This window comes from Gasterosteus aculeatus, chromosome 2 (assembly GCF_964276395.1).
Source record: "Gasterosteus aculeatus chromosome 2, fGasAcu3.hap1.1, whole genome shotgun sequence".
Classification (NCBI taxonomy): Eukaryota; Metazoa; Chordata; class Actinopteri; order Perciformes; family Gasterosteidae; genus Gasterosteus; species Gasterosteus aculeatus.
The window spans coordinates 20,866,174-20,886,422 of NC_135689.1; the positions used below are offsets into that span (position 1 = coordinate 20,866,174).

At 44.8% G+C, this 20,249-nt stretch overlaps 1 long non-coding RNA gene and 6 other non-coding genes across 7 annotated transcripts; 1 reads left to right on the forward strand and 6 right to left on the reverse strand.

Annotated features, from left to right (window-relative positions):
* Nucleotides 1-862: 862 nt before the first annotated feature.
* LOC144400488 (small nucleolar RNA U3) lies at nt 863-1,078 on the reverse strand. The gene has a single exon (XR_013462422.1). It is a non-coding gene; the product is annotated as a small nucleolar RNA U3 (small nucleolar RNA).
* A 1,174-nt stretch (nt 1,079-2,252) lies between these two features.
* Nucleotides 2,253-2,468, reverse strand: LOC144400489 (small nucleolar RNA U3). Its single transcript, XR_013462423.1, has one exon. It is a non-coding gene; the product is annotated as a small nucleolar RNA U3 (small nucleolar RNA).
* Nucleotides 2,469-3,642: 1,174 nt separating this feature from the next.
* On the reverse strand, nt 3,643-3,858 carry LOC144400490 (small nucleolar RNA U3). Its single transcript, XR_013462424.1, has one exon. It is a non-coding gene; the product is annotated as a small nucleolar RNA U3 (small nucleolar RNA).
* A 1,174-nt stretch (nt 3,859-5,032) lies between these two features.
* On the reverse strand, nt 5,033-5,248 carry LOC144400491 (small nucleolar RNA U3). The gene has a single exon (XR_013462425.1). It is a non-coding gene; the product is annotated as a small nucleolar RNA U3 (small nucleolar RNA).
* A 1,174-nt stretch (nt 5,249-6,422) lies between these two features.
* LOC144400492 (small nucleolar RNA U3) lies at nt 6,423-6,638 on the reverse strand. Its single transcript, XR_013462426.1, has one exon. It is a non-coding gene; the product is annotated as a small nucleolar RNA U3 (small nucleolar RNA).
* Nucleotides 6,639-7,812: 1,174 nt separating this feature from the next.
* Nucleotides 7,813-8,028, reverse strand: LOC144400493 (small nucleolar RNA U3). The gene has a single exon (XR_013462427.1). It is a non-coding gene; the product is annotated as a small nucleolar RNA U3 (small nucleolar RNA).
* A 661-nt stretch (nt 8,029-8,689) lies between these two features.
* Nucleotides 8,690-20,144, forward strand: LOC144389362 (uncharacterized). The gene is made up of 2 exons (XR_013453355.1): nt 8,690-15,068; nt 15,141-20,144. It is a non-coding gene; the product is annotated as an uncharacterized LOC144389362 (long non-coding RNA).
* The last annotated feature ends 105 nt before the right edge of the window (nt 20,145-20,249 follow it).

Here is a 20,249-nt window from a genome sequence, read left to right on the forward strand (position 1 = left end):
CAACGGTCACCAGTGACCTCAACGGTCTTCTTGACAAGAAGAAAACAGGCTTCTGGTATAGGCACAGGGGTATACTTAGGAAATCAGCGCCTCTTGAAGGACAAGCTCAGGGTGTGCTACGCCACCTACAGGAGGAAACTGGAGGCCAAATTCCAAGAGAACAATGTGTGGGAGGTCTGGACCGGGATCAAGCAGATAACTGGTTTCGAGGCTGGAGGGAGATGACCATGGGGCTTCCTGGAAAGGCTCAATGAGAAAACTGTTTGTTTAACAGGTTAACTGGTTCGGAGCACTCATTTGTGTCCGCCACACAACCCACCTCCCAAAAACCTCTGGTAACCCCGTTCTCTGTTGACTAGCATTGACACAGAGCTCTAAACTTCAAAGGGCTCTTCCATCAATGACCGGATGAGACGACTCGTCGGGTGAGGAGAGAACTAAAAAGATTCCCCCAGACCAAGGTTGAAGGACCTTCAGAGGTGCAGCTGATTGTTCTTTGGCATTGCACAAGCTATAGGTTGAGAACCGTCTCCTCTGTCCAAGTCAGCGTAAAAATAAAAAGACCGCTCTACCGTCAAAAACTGGAAAGGCAAACACAATGCACTTGTAAAGATAATAAACATTTCAGAGTTCTTTGACAAAGCAAATACTTTTCCAAGATCTTCTACCTGCACAGACGAGGACAAAGGCTTCTGAAATCAGGGCCTAACATAACACACCCTTTACCCGTTTACGGGAAGGTGTCACAAAGTCCCCCTTTAAACTGAAAGCAGTCAGAAGTATCACATCAATGTCATGTATTTTACTATCTATTAACCAAGCAGAACTTCATCAGTTACATGTCTATTCACATAGTCTGTTAACCACTCTGTCCATATTCCCCACCTCTTTACTCCACTAGGAAGTAAAGAACGGTCATCAATGGCAGAAAGCTTGTGAACTGAATCACTTCTCTGTGCCCGCTTCACGCCCAGTGGGAAATATCACATTTCATCATCGTGGATAGCGAGACCAGAGCATTTGGAAACACATTTCTCAAGTCAGAAACTATAGAAATGATCCCTGAAAGTATAGTCTTAGTTTCCCTGAGGATGAAAACTGAATCTGACTTACAATAAACCAACTATCACTAATGGTTCCCCGTTTGTTACCACCTGATTATGTTCCTTTGGTGCTGAGGAAGCCTGCGACCACCCATGGACTGTGAGGAGCTGAACAGGGGCGAAAGACGCCGTGCAGGACTGCTTTGGGTTGACGGACTGGGATGGGAAGTGTGGACCTCATCGGGAGGACATCCACAGCAAGCCAGATTGCATTACGGAATACGTTTGACTCTGTGAAAACTCCACCATACCATTCCAGACTGTACACTACTTCACCAACAACAAGCCAACGGTCACCAGTGACCTCAACGGTCTTCTTGACAAGAAGAAAACAGGCTTCTGGTATAGGCACAGGGGTATACTTAGGAAATCAGCGCCTCTTGAAGGACAAGCTCAGGGTGTGCTACGCCACCTACAGGAGGAAACTGGAGGCCAAATTCCAAGAGAACAATGTGTGGGAGGTCTGGACCGGGATCAAGCAGATAACTGGTTTCGAGGCTGGAGGGAGATGACCATGGGGCTTCCTGGAAAGGCTCAATGAGAAAACTGTTTGTTTAACAGGTTAACTGGTTCGGAGCACTCATTTGTGTCCGCCACACAACCCACCTCCCAAAAACCTCTGGTAACCCCGTTCTCTGTTGACTAGCATTGACACAGAGCTCTAAACTTCAAAGGGCTCTTCCATCAATGACCGGATGAGACGACTCGTCGGGTGAGGAGAGAACTAAAAAGATTCCCCCAGACCAAGGTTGAAGGACCTTCAGAGGTGCAGCTGATTGTTCTTTGGCATTGCACAAGCTATAGGTTGAGAACCGTCTCCTCTGTCCAAGTCAGCGTAAAAATAAAAAGACCGCTCTACCGTCAAAAACTGGAAAGGCAAACACAATGCACTTGTAAAGATAATAAACATTTCAGAGTTCTTTGACAAAGCAAATACTTTTCCAAGATCTTCTACCTGCACAGACGAGGACAAAGGCTTCTGAAATCAGGGCCTAACATAACACACCCTTTACCCGTTTACGGGAAGGTGTCACAAAGTCCCCCTTTAAACTGAAAGCAGTCAGAAGTATCACATCAATGTCATGTATTTTACTATCTATTAACCAAGCAGAACTTCATCAGTTACATGTCTATTCACATAGTCTGTTAACCACTCTGTCCATATTCCCCACCTCTTTACTCCACTAGGAAGTAAAGAACGGTCATCAATGGCAGAAAGCTTGTGAACTGAATCACTTCTCTGTGCCCGCTTCACGCCCAGTGGGAAATATCACATTTCATCATCGTGGATAGCGAGACCAGAGCATTTGGAAACACATTTCTCAAGTCAGAAACTATAGAAATGATCCCTGAAAGTATAGTCTTAGTTTCCCTGAGGATGAAAACTGAATCTGACTTACAATAAACCAACTATCACTAATGGTTCCCCGTTTGTTACCACCTGATTATGTTCCTTTGGTGCTGAGGAAGCCTGCGACCACCCATGGACTGTGAGGAGCTGAACAGGGGCGAAAGACGCCGTGCAGGACTGCTTTGGGTTGACGGACTGGGATGGGAAGTGTGGACCTCATCGGGAGGACATCCACAGCAAGCCAGATTGCATTACGGAATACGTTTGACTCTGTGAAAACTCCACCATACCATTCCAGACTGTACACTACTTCACCAACAACAAGCCAACGGTCACCAGTGACCTCAACGGTCTTCTTGACAAGAAGAAAACAGGCTTCTGGTATAGGCACAGGGGTATACTTAGGAAATCAGCGCCTCTTGAAGGACAAGCTCAGGGTGTGCTACGCCACCTACAGGAGGAAACTGGAGGCCAAATTCCAAGAGAACAATGTGTGGGAGGTCTGGACCGGGATCAAGCAGATAACTGGTTTCGAGGCTGGAGGGAGATGACCATGGGGCTTCCTGGAAAGGCTCAATGAGAAAACTGTTTGTTTAACAGGTTAACTGGTTCGGAGCACTCATTTGTGTCCGCCACACAACCCACCTCCCAAAAACCTCTGGTAACCCCGTTCTCTGTTGACTAGCATTGACACAGAGCTCTAAACTTCAAAGGGCTCTTCCATCAATGACCGGATGAGACGACTCGTCGGGTGAGGAGAGAACTAAAAAGATTCCCCCAGACCAAGGTTGAAGGACCTTCAGAGGTGCAGCTGATTGTTCTTTGGCATTGCACAAGCTATAGGTTGAGAACCGTCTCCTCTGTCCAAGTCAGCGTAAAAATAAAAAGACCGCTCTACCGTCAAAAACTGGAAAGGCAAACACAATGCACTTGTAAAGATAATAAACATTTCAGAGTTCTTTGACAAAGCAAATACTTTTCCAAGATCTTCTACCTGCACAGACGAGGACAAAGGCTTCTGAAATCAGGGCCTAACATAACACACCCTTTACCCGTTTACGGGAAGGTGTCACAAAGTCCCCCTTTAAACTGAAAGCAGTCAGAAGTATCACATCAATGTCATGTATTTTACTATCTATTAACCAAGCAGAACTTCATCAGTTACATGTCTATTCACATAGTCTGTTAACCACTCTGTCCATATTCCCCACCTCTTTACTCCACTAGGAAGTAAAGAACGGTCATCAATGGCAGAAAGCTTGTGAACTGAATCACTTCTCTGTGCCCGCTTCACGCCCAGTGGGAAATATCACATTTCATCATCGTGGATAGCGAGACCAGAGCATTTGGAAACACATTTCTCAAGTCAGAAACTATAGAAATGATCCCTGAAAGTATAGTCTTAGTTTCCCTGAGGATGAAAACTGAATCTGACTTACAATAAACCAACTATCACTAATGGTTCCCCGTTTGTTACCACCTGATTATGTTCCTTTGGTGCTGAGGAAGCCTGCGACCACCCATGGACTGTGAGGAGCTGAACAGGGGCGAAAGACGCCGTGCAGGACTGCTTTGGGTTGACGGACTGGGATGGGAAGTGTGGACCTCATCGGGAGGACATCCACAGCAAGCCAGATTGCATTACGGAATACGTTTGACTCTGTGAAAACTCCACCATACCATTCCAGACTGTACACTACTTCACCAACAACAAGCCAACGGTCACCAGTGACCTCAACGGTCTTCTTGACAAGAAGAAAACAGGCTTCTGGTATAGGCACAGGGGTATACTTAGGAAATCAGCGCCTCTTGAAGGACAAGCTCAGGGTGTGCTACGCCACCTACAGGAGGAAACTGGAGGCCAAATTCCAAGAGAACAATGTGTGGGAGGTCTGGACCGGGATCAAGCAGATAACTGGTTTCGAGGCTGGAGGGAGATGACCATGGGGCTTCCTGGAAAGGCTCAATGAGAAAACTGTTTGTTTAACAGGTTAACTGGTTCGGAGCACTCATTTGTGTCCGCCACACAACCCACCTCCCAAAAACCTCTGGTAACCCCGTTCTCTGTTGACTAGCATTGACACAGAGCTCTAAACTTCAAAGGGCTCTTCCATCAATGACCGGATGAGACGACTCGTCGGGTGAGGAGAGAACTAAAAAGATTCCCCCAGACCAAGGTTGAAGGACCTTCAGAGGTGCAGCTGATTGTTCTTTGGCATTGCACAAGCTATAGGTTGAGAACCGTCTCCTCTGTCCAAGTCAGCGTAAAAATAAAAAGACCGCTCTACCGTCAAAAACTGGGAAGGCAAACGCATTGCACTTGTAAAGATAATAAACATTTCAGAGTTCTTTGACAAAGCAAATACTTTTCCAAGATCTTCTACCTGCACAGACGAGGACAAAGGCTTCTGAAATCAGGGCCTAACATAACACACCCTTTACCCGTTTACGGGAAGGTGTCACAAAGTCCCCCTTTAAACTGAAAGCAGTCAGAAGTATCACATCAATGTCATGTATTTTACTATCTATTAACCAAGCAGAACTTCATCAGTTATATGTCTATTCACATAGTCTGTTAACCACTCTGTCCATATTCCCCACCTCTTTACTCCACTAGGAAGTAAAGAACGGTCATCAATGGCAGAAAGCTTGTGAACTGAATCACTTCTCTGTGCCCGCTTCACGCCCAGTGGGAAATATCACATTTCATCATCGTGGATAGCGAGACCAGAGCATTTGGAAACACATTTCTCAAGTCAGAAACTATAGAAATGATCCCTGAAAGTATAGTCTTAGTTTCCCTGAGGATGAAAACTGAATCTGACTTACAATAAACCAACTATCACTAATGGTTCCCCGTTTGTTACCACCTGATTATGTTCCTTTGGTGCTGAGGAAGCCTGCGACCACCCATGGACTGTGAGGAGCTGAACAGGGGCGAAAGACGCCGTGCAGGACTGCTTTGGGTTGACGGACTGGGATGGGAAGTGTGGACCTCATCGGGAGGACATCCACAGCAAGCCAGATTGCATTACGGAATACGTTTGAATCTGTGAAAACTCCACCATACCATTCCAGACTGTACACTACTTCACCAACAACAAGCCAACGGTCACCAGTGACCTCAACGGTCTTCTTGACAAGAAGAAAACAGGCTTCTGGTATAGGCACAGGGGTATACTTAGGAAATCAGCGCCTCTTGAAGGACAAGCTCAGGGTGTGCTACGCCACCTACAGGAGGAAACTGGAGGCCAAATTCCAAGAGAACAATGTGTGGGAGGTCTGGACCGGGATCAAGCAGATAACTGGTTTCGAGGCTGGAGGGAGATGACCATGGGGCTTCCTGGAAAGGCTCAATGAGAAAACTGTTTGTTTAACAGGTTAACTGGTTCGGAGCACTCATTTGTGTCCGCCACACAACCCACCTCCCAAAAACCTCTGGTAACCCCCTTCTCTGTTGACTAGCATTGACACAGAGCTCTAAACTTCAAAGGGCTCTTCCATCAATGACCGGATGAGACGACTCGTCGGGTGAGGAGAGAACTAAAAAGATTCCCCCAGACCAAGGTTGAAGGACCTTCAGAGGTGCAGCTGATTGTTCTTTGGCATTGCACAAGCTATAGTTTGAGAACCGTCTCCTCTGTCCAAGTCAGCGTAAAAATAAAAAGACCGCTCTACCGTCAAAAACTGGGAAGGCAAACGCATTGCACTTGTAAAGATAATAAACATTTCAGAGTTCTTTGACAAAGCAAATACTTTTCCAAGATCTTCTACCTGCACAGACGAGGACAAAGGCTTCTGAAATCAGGGCCTAACATAACACACCCTTTACCCGTTTACGGGAAGGTGTCACAAAGTCCCCCTTTAAACTGAAAGCAGTCAGAAGTATCACATCAATGTCATGTATTTTACTATCTATTAACCAAGCAGAACTTCATCAGTTATATGTCTATTCACATAGTCTGTTAACCACTCTGTCCATATTCCCCACCTCTTTACTCCACTAGGAAGTAAAGAACGGTCATCAATGGCAGAAAGCTTGTGAACTGAATCACTTCTCTGTGCCCGCTTCACGCCCAGTGGGAAATATCACATTTCATCATCGTGGATAGCGAGACCAGAGCATTTGGAAACACATTTCTCAAGTCAGAAACTATAGAAATGATCCCTGAAAGTATAGTCTTAGTTTCCCTGAGGATGAAAACTGAATCTGACTTACAATAAACCAACTATCACTAATGGTTCCCCGTTTGTTACCACCTGATTATGTTCCTTTGGTGCTGAGGAAGCCTGCGACCACCCATGGACTGTGAGGAGCTGAACAGGGGCGAAAGACGCCGTGCAGGACTGCTTTGGGTTGACGGACTGGGATGGGAAGTGTGGACCTCATCGGGAGGACATCCACAGCAAGCCAGATTGCATTACGGAATACGTTTGAATCTGTGAAAACTCCACCATACCATTCCAGACTGTACACTACTTCACCAACAACAAGCCAACGGTCACCAGTGACCTCAACGGTCTTCTTGACAAGAAGAAAACAGGCTTCTGGTATAGGCACAGGGGTATACTTAGGAAATCAGCGCCTCTTGAAGGACAAGCTCAGGGTGTGCTACGCCACCTACAGGAGGAAACTGGAGGCCAAATTCCAAGAGAACAATGTGTGGGAGGTCTGGACCGGGATCAAGCAGATAACTGGTTTCGAGGCTGGAGGGAGATGACCATGGGGCTTCCTGGAAAGGCTCAATGAGAAAACTGTTTGTTTAACAGGTTAACTGGTTCGGAGCACTCATTTGTGTCCGCCACACAACCCACCTCCCAAAAACCTCTGGTAACCCCCTTCTCTGTTGACTAGCATTGACACAGAGCTCTAAACTTCAAAGGGCTCTTCCATCAATGACCGGATGAGACGACTCGTCGGGTGAGGAGAGAACTAAAAAGATTCCCCCAGACCAAGGTTGAAGGACCTTCAGAGGTGCAGCTGATTGTTCTTTGGCATTGCACAAGCTATAGTTTGAGAACCGTCTCCTCTGTCCAAGTCAGCGTAAAAATAAAAAGACCGCTCTACCGTCAAAAACTGGAAAGGCAAACGCATTGCACTTGTAAAGATAATAAACATTTCAGAGTTCTTTGACAAAGCAAATACTTTTCCAAGATCTTCTACCTGCACAGACGAGGACAAAGGCTTCTGAAATCAGGGCCTAACATAACACACCCTTTACCCGTTTACGGGAAGGTGTCACAAAGTCCCCCTTTAAACTGAAAGCAGTCAGAAGTATCACATCAATGTCATGTATTTTACTATCTATTAACCGAGCAGAACTTCATCAGTTATATGTCTATTCACATAGTCTGTTAACCACTCTGTCCATATTCCCCACCTCTTTACTCCACTAGGAAGTAAAGAACGGTCATCAATGGCAGAAAGCTTGTGAACTGAATCACTTCTCTGTGCCCGCTTCACGCCCAGTGGGAAATATCACATTTCATCATCGTGGATAGCGAGACCAGAGCATTTGGAAACACATTTCTCAAGTCAGAAACTATAGAAATGATCCCTGAAAGTATAGTCTTAGTTTCCCTGAGAATGAAAACTGAATCTGACTTACAATAAACCAACTATCACTAATGGTTCCCCGTTTGTTACCACCTGATTATGTTCCTTTGGTGCTGAGGAAGCCTGCGACCACCCATGGACTGTGAGGAGCTGAACAGGGGCGAAAGACGCCGTGCAGGACTGCTTTGGGTTGACGGACTGGGATGGGAAGTGTGGACCTCATCGGGAGGACATCCACAGCAAGCCAGATTGCATTACGGAATACGTTTGAATCTGTGAAAACTCCACCATACCATTCCAGACTGTACACTACTTCACCAACAACAAGCCAACGGTCACCAGTGACCTCAACGGTCTTCTTGACAAGAAGAAAACAGGCTTCTGGTATAGGCACAGGGGTATACTTAGGAAATCAGCGCCTCTTGAAGGACAAGCTCAGGGTGTGCTACGCCACCTACAGGAGGAAACTGGAGGCCAAATTCCAAGAGAACAATGTGTGGGAGGTCTGGACCGGGATCAAGCAGATAACTGGTTTCGAGGCTGGAGGGAGATGACCATGGGGCTTCCTGGAAAGGCTCAATGAGAAAACTGTTTGTTTAACAGGTTAACTGGTTCGGAGCACTCATTTGTGTCCGCCACACAACTGTTAGGGATTTAAGCCAGAAGTGCACCCCTAGTCAGGAAATTGTAGTGCGTGTAATGATGTTTAGTGTTAGAATTATAGTTTGTGTGATGTTAGATATTAGTTATTACATTAACATGTTAGATTAAGTGAATGCAATTTCAATCAAACACAATTCATAGTCATTTAAATCATATAAACACTGTACACATTAACATTCTGTCACAATGTGATGTTAAAACCTGGGGACGGATGCCAATTGCCGTTCTTTATGGATTTCTCCCAATTTTATCCCCAAAAAGGGTTTTTTGGGAGTTTTTTCTCCTGTCAGGTAATAAAATGAACAACTTAATGTAAGGCAGCCGACTGAGGCAAATGTCTTGAAAATTGAACCACACGAACTGTTTTAGATCTTATGATGAAGTGTGATGAGCGGTGATCATTAATGATGGGTTGTTGTAATTAAAGTGTACTAGTTATAAGATGAAGACTTAAACGATGTATGCTTCGTTAAATTCACTCATTGAGGCATGAAGCCAACTGTATCTACATTGAGTGCATTGGAATGTGAGGGACGAATAGGACAGAGAGGTTTCAGGTTACAGCTGCAGCTTCACACCTCGACGTGAAGGGGACAATGGAGGAGGTGACCCTTTGGAGAAGAGGCCAATGACATTCAAATGCACCAAAGAAGACACACCTCAAGAGGTTTCAAAGGACCATGGCGGGGAAAAGACTGTTAGAACTTCTCCTGCAGCCGCGTTGATAAGTCACTTCAGACTTGCTCAGAGGATTCTCTATTTCGCGAAATATTCCACTGTTCGCTTAGTATTTCACTTTGTAATTGTAATCCCTATTACGTTGTTCAGTTATTAAATAACTTTTGATTTTTGAATTTAAACGAATTGACTCATTCGTGTCCTCGTTTCCGGCCGGGACGAGAACAGAGGATTGAGTCCTCCCTCGAGAGCTTCCGAAACCTTAACAGTTGGCGCCCAACGTGGGGCTCTCGTTGGGGGAAGGCGTTGCTGAGAGGTTTGACTGCAAGTACCACGGGTACAAACAAGGTAAAACAAACTTTTTCATGAATTCTGTGATAGGTAGGTTTAGGAAAATTTAGAGTGGTGCTGGCAGTCGGCCATGAGGCAAGGCCTTAGATGCTAAAGGCTAAAGGCTAGTGCATTGATGACTTGGGTGAATATAATAAGCTGATATTGAATAACAGTGGGGACATACTTTTGCAAAGTGAATGCGAATGGGAGCCGGCTTTTAGAAATTCCAAACACGCGCGTTTGGTGCGTTCAGGTACACACTTAGAGCGTTAGAAAAATCCAGGCGGCGAACTGGTCTGCTGAGACATAAAGACCAGCAGGATAAAATCATAGAAGTAGACCCGTATGGGATTGGTTAGGGGGTTCGCATGAGGTGTGACGATGCGCATGTTGTCCACTAGGTTTCCCACAATAATTACGGCGTCTTTAGAGAAGACTCTTCTCTTCATTTCCCCTCTCTGTGCATAAAGTCCTTCACAATTAGGTATTGCAGGATTTAATAGATTGGGGGGGGGGAGCTTGCTCTACGGAATTGGCTTACGGATAAGATTAAGGAAGCTTGAAGCTTTAGAGGCCTGGAGTCCTGATGATAAGAAAGGGTTGAAGGCCCGGAGTCCTGCCTTGAATTTAGAGGCCAGGAGTCCTGCTTAAAGTTATAATCCAGCGGCGACTGGTGGAGGTTATAGTAAAGGAGAAATCCAGCATCGACTGGTAAGATCTGCTTATCATTTTCCACCCTCTAGAAATCCTATGAATTAGGTATATAGGTTGTCTAGAAGGGGGTGGGTGGCGGATATGCGCTTTAGTGTAAATGATAGTGTATATACATCTGCATGTGGTGTGAGTGTGAGTGAGTGTTAGTACGTGGTGCGTGAGTGTTGGAGTTGCGGGGTGCATGTGCTTGATTGATGTATGGATGTTCCAAATTATGTTTTTAATACGCGTATGTGATTGTTTAACAGTGTATATATATGTATAGAATCCGAACTGGAGACTGATCATCTCCGGCGTCGGGTTGTAAAACCGTAGCATATTAAGGTGTTGGTGAGTAGTCCAACCCGGACCACGTGGGCTGCCGTGCTAGCGGCTAACGGGGTCTCATTGGTGATTCCACTGGGGAAATAGCGGGGCTAGCGGGGTGCTGATAGCTTGACCACGTTGTGGGTTAGCAGTTAGCTTGAGCCCATTGTTCTTCGCTACGCCGGCACACGGCGTCTTACGATCCATGACCGGAAGTGTCGAGGCACTTCCTCTTTGGTAGTTCTGTGTTCGATCTTCAGCTATCGGCTGAACAGCGCTTCATGTGGTTGGAATAAGTGCACATCGTGAGGGGAAGCCCCTGAGTGTGCCATCTGGTGGGCGTAAGAGGGAATTACAAGAGGGGGAGTTCAATTTCCTCACTTGCGCCGTGTTCGGACGGTGACTTTGATGCACATTTGCCTTTGCTTAATAGGATAGTGTAAAGATTGATAAGACAACTTGACGGATATCTGGATTGGTGTTGACGTTTGTTTGAAACATTAAAGTGCTGTAATGTCACGTTGAATTTGGTTTGTACTATAGTTCTGCATCGATTTTGGATTGGAATTGGAGGTTGATTTAATTTTGATGTGGTGCTTTTGAGAAGCTGTTATGAATTGTTTGATTTCGATCTCCAATGTTTAGCTGAAACCAGATTGACTGTCATTGCATTGTCTCTGGGTTGGGGGTGGATCATTGTTTATATTGTGGTATAATCTCTGGCGACATTTGTGGGGGAGTGCTTCTGCTATACTTCCTGATTAATATTGCCGGCAGTTTGACTGTATCATCATAACTTTGAATAATTTTGTAACCTTGATTAATAATTTGGAGTAATTCATTTTTAGACATCAAGATTAACTTTATTGAAGTTTACTTTTTAGACTTTTGAATTTTGAATGAAGATTGAGTTTTGATTTGAGATATAGTTAATTCTTTCTCTTTTTCCTCTGTACAATTGTAATCATAGTCTTTGGCATTGATCATTGATTATACTAATTTTTACAGTTCCGTGACTGATTCGATTTTGAGGTTAGAGGTACTGATAAGTTGATTTAACCTAGTGGTCTAACAAGATACTTTAGTAAATTACACGGCAGTTATTGGACTGATTTGATGTTGTAAATTGCCCTCCTTACTTTTTAGATTTGGTTATTTGTTTTACTGTGTCGATTCTAGTCGATGGTTCGATTTGACATTTCCTCGGACAGCTGTTGGAGGTGACTTGGTTTGGTTTTTCCTGCTGTTAGTGACAGAGTAACACCTGGGACAGAAGGGACAGCTTAGCGGTTGTTTAGAGTATTCCAGGTTGCATGATGGCTGCGCTTACGACTCAGGAACTGCTTGTCAGGGCCAGAGAGGAGGAAGCAGGTAGCTGTGAACATGGCCGTAAAACACCAAGTGAATACCAGCAGGCCGCAGAGGAGCTGTATATTACTTCAGGACTCCTGTCTATCAAAATACACGTGCAGAGGACCCATCCAAACAACGACAAAGAAGAAGAGGTTGCTGATGGAGGATGTCATCACAATAGACATTGTATCCTGGTGAAGAAGGCTCCAAACCGCTATGCAGACTACATTCTCCCGGTAAGAAATGAGCCACCTGCAGCCTCCCCTGTCCCACAGTGCCCACTGCTGAGAAAAGCCAACGGTCAGAGCGAGTTTGTGCCCTGGAGTCATCGGGACCTGGAAGCGCTGGAGAAGGGACTGCCGCCATTGGGAGAAGGAGCTAACCCATGGATCCTGCTCTTTGAAAAATACACAATAGAAGATAAGTTGGCACTTGGAGATATGAGGGCCTTAATAGCCCGTCTAGAGGGAACAGTCAACCTAAGAGCCTAAGAAGCAAGAGCGGGAACCACCAACCAAGAGGATGAGGCTCCATTTGATAAGGTCAGAGGAGTATTTTGGGCCACAATGCGAAACATCTGGCCTACAAAGCCAAGTATGTCCATCCTGATGGGTCTGAGTATGAAACAAGGTGAAGACATGTCTCAATATCTGAGGAGAGCAGAAACAGAATGGCATTTGTCCACAGGAGAAAGACACAACAATAACAAATCTACTGCAGTAACCTGGCGACACACTGTGCAGCAAGGCTTGCCCCAGGCTGTTCAAACAGCGTTGGAGGGAGTAGTGGGACTGGACGACATGGATGAAAGCACATGGAGAGACCATCTAACCCACTTCTACAAAATACAGAGAGCTGCGGAGACAAGGAGGCAAGAAGAACTGGGGACGATGACGCATCAACTCCTGAAGATCCAACTGGCAGCAGCAGATGCAGAAGCAACGAAAAAACAGAGAGTCAGGAAACAACTGTCGGTGAGAGATGAACAACCTCAATACCCCGTTCCTCCAGAGGCCCAATATCCAGCCCCAGCAGTCAGAGACCGTTCAATGGTTGACCAGCAACCACCACCTCAGCGCAGAGGCAGAGGACGTGGAAATAATAGGGGAAGAGGAGATGAATGCTACTTATGCGGACAGACGGGTCATTGGTCAAGAATATGTCCAACGAACATGCAGTTCAGTGCAGCTCCTCCACGGTCTTCCCGTCAAATGCAGCCCAGGCAGAACCAGAGGTTGGGCACACCCCAGCCTCCACCTCCCCATATGTGGTGACCACAGCAACAGATGCCACTTGCTTTGATGGAGACAGAGTTCTGACGAGGCCCTAAACAACTAACTGGTGACACACCGACCCCCGCTGCGTCCCAACAGCTCAGATAAGCACCCTCGGCCTCCACGGTTTACGACTCACATTCCAGGAAGAGGAGACTAGAGATTATACACTGCTGAGAGTGTCAGCTGAAACTAGACTTAAACCCGTAGGGAAGATTGATTAAAAAAAGGAAATCAGTCATTGAAATTAAGAGATAAGGTTGTGTAAGATTTAAATGAGGAATGAAGGTGATAAGGAATTAGGAGAGTTGTTGTATATATTGTCGATTTTTTGGAATAATGTTTGTAGTTTTTCGAGTTTTCTCCTGAATTCAGAGATGGGCGGTAAATTGTTGAGTGCTGCTATTGAGTGTATAGTGCACGATACACTTGATACAGTATCTTGATGATGGAAGCAAATGTCTGATCAAAGGAACATTTATAGCACCAGTACACGAAATATGGAAATTTGTTACAGACGGTCATCCTGTAATGTTCCTGTAATGTTCAAGAAGTAGTACACCCTTACATTTGGATACGCTAACCATGAGAGGTTGGTGATCTATCATTAATGAATGAATGGATTGGATCAAACTAAGCATGAGCTGAGTTTGTGTTTGCAGGTAACAGACACGTCTCCCACCCTCTGCTTTGCTTTTGGGCTGAAGAGCAATAAAAGTGGAGATTAACACTGGAGGGGGGTCTGGAACAGATGGGTCTGATGCTAAGTTGATTTATTATCTCCTGGTACTATTTGGGATCAAGGGACTCACAATCTTCATTGTTGTTTTATGACCCTGAAGAGTTTGGAGAACCTTTTGTTGATATCACCGGGGTTTGAGGTTCACATTCTGATACATTGATTGAAGTTTTAGAGACTGATACTGCAAATGCTCGACCACTTGTGAAAGTGGTCGCAAAGGTCAGCAAATTGACTGTAATGATGGAGGTCTTCAGTGAGGGCATCGAATGGTTTATTTTAATGGGGAAGTAAGCAGAGAAAAGAAAAGTAGGTTGAAATGTTATGAGAGACACACGCAGGTGTTTGATAGTATGACCAAGGGTAAATGGAAGTGTAAAAATGGGAAAAACAGGTAGAAGAGTTATGCAGTAATGCATAGGTTTTCAAAGGTGATGACACATCATGACAGAGCAAACAGGCTGAAGGTAAAAGGAGAAATTTGACTGTGAGGGTGAGAATGAGAGGTAACATTTTTGTGTAAACTTGGTATGAGCAGATTGCTTTGAGGTTAGACTGAACAAAGAGAACTTGGTTGGTCAATTAGTTCATGAAGACATGGAACAGTCATACACTGTGAGGGTGAGACCTACAAGCAAAAACTCAAAGGGATCATTGAATGGGGACGCGAAGGCAATATTGGTGTTAATTTTTCCGAGTTGACTATGGGGGTCAATAATCAGTTATGTCGGAGATTTAAATTTCTATAAATGAATGGCTCCTCAAATCGATTGGAAACAAGGCCGTTTGAGAAAGGCAATTTTCCAAAACAATGTGTAAATACTCTAGGAGCAGATAAAGATATGCAGAGGCATTCTTTACGTCAACGCATCACATTCTTCATTCAGCTGAGGCTCTAATCCAAAGTGACATGCAGGAAGTGAATTTGAACAAGAGGGAACAGAACCAGAACAGCAAGAACAAAGAAGAGATTTCTCCTTCTAAGAAAGCAACATTTGTGAGTGTCATCCAGGTGCTAATTCTTCAGTTGTAGTAGTAGGTAGGTATGTGTGTTTATTTTGTTCATTAGGGAACTCCTTCCACCATCAGGTGAACATCAGGAGTCAGGACAAATGATGACTTTGTTGGGAGTTTAGCTCCCAGTAGGAGAAACAATAGGCAGATGCTGAGATGGGAGTGAATTAGGGACGAGGATAGATTTCAAAGGGGATGCAGAGGTTGAAAGGGGATGGCGACTCATGGTCGAGGAGGGAGTGAGCAGACCTCCCTAAACCAACGACTGATAAGAGGAGGAATCCTGGGGAAGTGTCGGAGCCATAAAATCCATCCACAGGTTGTATTTCATCTCAGAGTCACCCAACAGGTTTAAGAATCACACACGGTTGGTATGGGGGGAATTATTTCACTATGACAAATTTACTGACACATTTTTCCTCGAATACATGTGCATGGCAATTGATAACTCTGTTTTGCTTTTCAGTAGGAACAGGCGACTCCAATGCGAGACGGTCCAGATCGGCAACGACACCCAGTAGAAACGGCGTTGAGGGGGTTTTACGACGTTGTTGGATAAGCCAGGAGGTGGCCGGGGGTGATTAGCATCACCAAAGGCTATGTGAAGAGATGCTTTTACACCTACCTCAACATGAGGGACTGGGGGAGAACAGAATACAACTAGAGTATCTGCCGATTTGGGAACATTATTGCATGCAGTGTAAAACACAATCATAAGATTCCAACCAACAGAGATGTGTAGATGACATAGATTTAAGGTGTTAAGAAGAACATACAGTCGTTCTATCAATGAAACAACTCACAAATTGATTGGAATGTTTTTAGGAAAACACTAGATGTTAGAGTTTAGCTACTCAAGTGGCATTTTACGGATAACAGCAGACGATGGCCAACGCAGGAAGATCCAACCTGAACTTTTCTTCCTGGAACGAATGTCCGATTGGGGAATCTTGTCCTAATGGGACCTCCGGTTAGCAGAGCAGTCTGCTCACAGGAACTGAGGTGATCCGAGGTCCAAGGAGGGAGCGTGAAGCTTAATCACACGTCTAGGATGACAGCTACGTGTCATCTGACCAAACCGCTGACAACAACAGATGTTCCAACAGAGGAACATCAAGGAGGAGAAGTATAGGCACACATACAACGAAGGAATCCACAAACACTGAGCTAATGTGACACACAATTTCCAGATTAGAGAAGGAACGGGAACGGCTGGGACACTTGATAAACACATATGATAAGAATGTTCAAACAAACATACGCCAACGATATTACAGCAACAGAATTTGAGGATTTTGAGTTCAGAGCGTCTATTCGGTTGCAATGACCAATCATCACCAAGATAAAACTAAGCAGCATTAGACGCATTCACGGGGAACATTTGGACAGAAGGAGGAGAGAGAAGTCCACCATTTCATAGAATTGTGCCTATTCAGATAACTACAGCATTGTCTCGGTTAAAAGGCATATATCATAGTAAGAATTGAAAATAAGAATTGTTTTTAGGAGGCTGGAAGTTCTTGTATGTGTTGTTTCTATTTCACTCCAAACAGAGCTGAGATCATTATTCAATGCAGGTGGATCCACACGACAACAAGTGGAGAGATGGTGTCCATTTATGGAGGGAGAGTAAACTATGAAGGGCAGGGTCTCAACAATAGACCCACTGGTTATGTTCTCCTCCTCAACATGTGTTTTCAACTTGAAGCATCACTGTGGCACCGCCACATATAGAGCGGCTATTTTGTTTGATGATGTTATCCCTCCAGAAACAAACAGGGATGGGAGCATCACTTGAAAGACACATCCAGAGCTGCCCCTGGGGGGGGGTGAATATATGTCCTATAGTGTTTTTTCCTTTAGTTTCAGATACCTTGTCCCTATATAATATACGTGTTGAACTTTAAGCGACGGAGACCAGATTCACTAAGAGATCCAGGGGGACATCTGCAGGAGGTTGTCCAACAGCAGCCATGTGGGAGAAAGATTGAATAAGGAATTATGTGTTACGAACTACACTGATTCCTCAGGGGAAACTCACGGTTTACCAATGACACTGATGCGGTTAACAGTAGACACAGTTACTGGTAGTTAAGATCACATCACCAGGAATAAACACCACCAGAGAAAGCCTTAAGAAGAAAGACAGATCTACATTAGTCTGAAGGTCACATAAATAAGCGAAAAGGATGCTAAGAAGGTGCCAAGGAGGGTGCCAGATGATGTTGAATTCCAGAATCAGATCACAGCTGGGTGTGGATTAAGGCCCATAAACGCAAGTGGAGTGATCCAAGGTGGACCGATCCTTGGGAGGTAGTATTGGCAACGTCACACTCGGTGAAGGTGAAAGGTAAAGCGGGAGCCACTTGGCATCATCTCACACATTGTGCACCTGCTAAGGCACCAAGCCAGACCCTTGCGGAGACCCAATTAAATACCAGGCAAGTTAAATCAGAGCCAAAAGACACAGGAGGGAACAAAGCAGCAGAAAATGTCTCGCCCACAGCGTAAGTATCAGTTGGTAGTAGGGAGTTCAAGTTCAGCTCGGGGAAGTGCAGCTGTTCACACAGGTGACGATGACATGACGTCTGTAAGTGATCTATCCCATCCCAGTCGACAAGATGTTTCCTTACCACCTAACATCCAAGCAGCAATTGCTCTCACGTAGACATTCAAGGAAAATATAACTGTATCTGTTCAATTTGATTATTGTGATATTGCAGCCTGCGGAGTCCAAGACCTCAGGTTTTGGAGGTCGGACCAATACTTGTGTTCCACCACCAACCGATGTGGACCAGGAGTCAGGTTTGGAATCCACTGCTGATCAGGTTGGAGCTGAAGCTGACACTTCTTGGGAGGGTGTGGTAAAACGGGAAACTGGATTCTCGGAGTCTAATCTATGGCTCCAATGGGTACAGTATACTGCCACAAACGTGCACAGTACAGATTGTATAGTGTGTTCTCAACCTAGGCCTATGCCCACTCCTGTACGTTCCAGATTCAGACCAATAAGTCCTATATCAAATGTATACTGGAGCTCTTTGTCCTGCAGACTCAGCCTGTCCACCATACTTGCCTAGAGTTCCAATGGGATTATCCGCCAGCTACCTTGAGCACGCCACCTCAATTTATGGTTCCAGATGGTACATTTGATTGCATAGTATCAGAGATTACGGGAGGGATAAAAGTAGGTGACATTGTAGGAGTAAACTGTACCACAGTTCAGTTTGCTAATGTCACTCGATATTCAAGTGTGTTGAATCAGACGATTTCCAGAGCCGACCTCTGGTGGTGGTGTGGAACTAAGGTTATTTATCCAACGCTGCCAGCTAATTGGACGGGTACTTGTGCATTAGTGCAGCTTATCATGCCATTCTATGTCTTTCCAGTAAAGGAGACCACATTTCAAGACTTGATTTCACCACATCCTCACGTCGCCAGGAGAGCGAAGAGATCCACTAGTCCTGCGGGCTCATTTGATAGTCATGTGTACTTAGATGCCATTGGGGTGCCCAGAGGGGTGCCTGATGAGTTTAAAGCCAGGAATCAAATTGCGAGCGGCATAGAATCCTTTTTCTTCTGGTGGGTGACAATCAATAAAAATGTAGACTGGATTAATTACATATACTACAACCAGCAGCGATTCATAAATTTCACCCGGGATGCCATAACAGGGCTCCACGAGCAGTTGGATAAGACTAGTTTGATGGCATGGCAATATAGAATGGCACTGGACATGATCTCGGCAGAGAAGGGAGGAGTCTGTAGAATGTTTGGATCTGCCTGTTGTACTTTCATTCCCAATAACACAGCTCCTGGTGGCTTGGTGACCAGAGCACAAGCCCCACTGACAGCTTGAACCAGCAGCTGACAGACAACTAAGGCGACGACAATCCTCTCACCAACGGGTTTGTCAGTATTATTGCACAACGGAAAAGTGCATTCCTGTCTGCGTTAACCCTTCTTGTGTTACAGTCATGATCTAGTCCACTACGGATGAAGCTGCATCTCCTGCATCCTTGGATTCCTGCAGGGATTGATCGATATTGTGTTTAGTGAGACTAGTATACAGGGAAATCGGTAGCGAGTAGATGATGAGGGACAATCACTGTTGACGAATGTGACTGTATGAAAATTTTTCTGTCTTTGGGAGATGCTCACAGTGAACTGTGAGCAAGGAGGGAATTGTTAGGGATTTAAGCCAGAAGTGCACCCCTAGTCAGGAAATTGTAGTGCGTGTAATGATGTTTAGTGTTAGAATTATAGTTTGTGTGATGTTAGATATTAGTTATTACATTAACATGTTAGATTAAGTGAATGCAATTTCAATCAAACACAATTCATAGTCATTTAAATCATATAAACACTGTACACATTAACATTCTGTCACAATGTGATGTTAAAACCTGGGGACGGATGCCAATTGCCGTTCTTTATGGATTTCTCCCAATTTTATCCCCAAAAAGGGTTTTTTGGGAGTTTTTTCTCCTGTCAGGTAATAAAATGAACAACTTAATGTAAGGCAGCCGACTGAGGCAAATGTCTTGAAAATTGAACCACACGAACTGTTTTAGATCTTATGATGAAGTGTGATGAGCGGTGATCATTAATGATGGGTTGTTGTAATTAAAGTGTACTAGTTATAAGATGAAGACTTAAACGATGTATGCTTCGTTAAATTCACTCATTGAGGCATGAAGCCAACTGTATCTACATTGAGTGCATTGGAATGTGAGGGACGAATAGGACAGAGAGGTTTCAGGTTACAGCTGCAGCTTCACACCTCGACGTGAAGGGGACAATGGAGGAGGTGACCCTTTGGAGAAGAGGCCAATGACATTCAAATGCACCAAAGAAGACACACCTCAAGAGGTTTCAAAGGACCATGGCGGGGAAAAGACTGTTAGAACTTCTCCTGCAGCCGCGTTGATAAGTCACTTCAGACTTGCTCAGAGGATTCTCTATTTCGCGAAATATTCCACTGTTCGCTTAGTATTTCACTTTGTAATTGTAATCCCTATTACGTTGTTCAGTTATTAAATAACTTTTGATTTTTGAATTTAAACGAATTGACTCATTCGTGTCCTCGTTTCCGGCCGGGACGAGAACAGAGGATTGAGTCCTCCCTCGAGAGCTTCCGAAACCTTAACACAACCCACCTCCC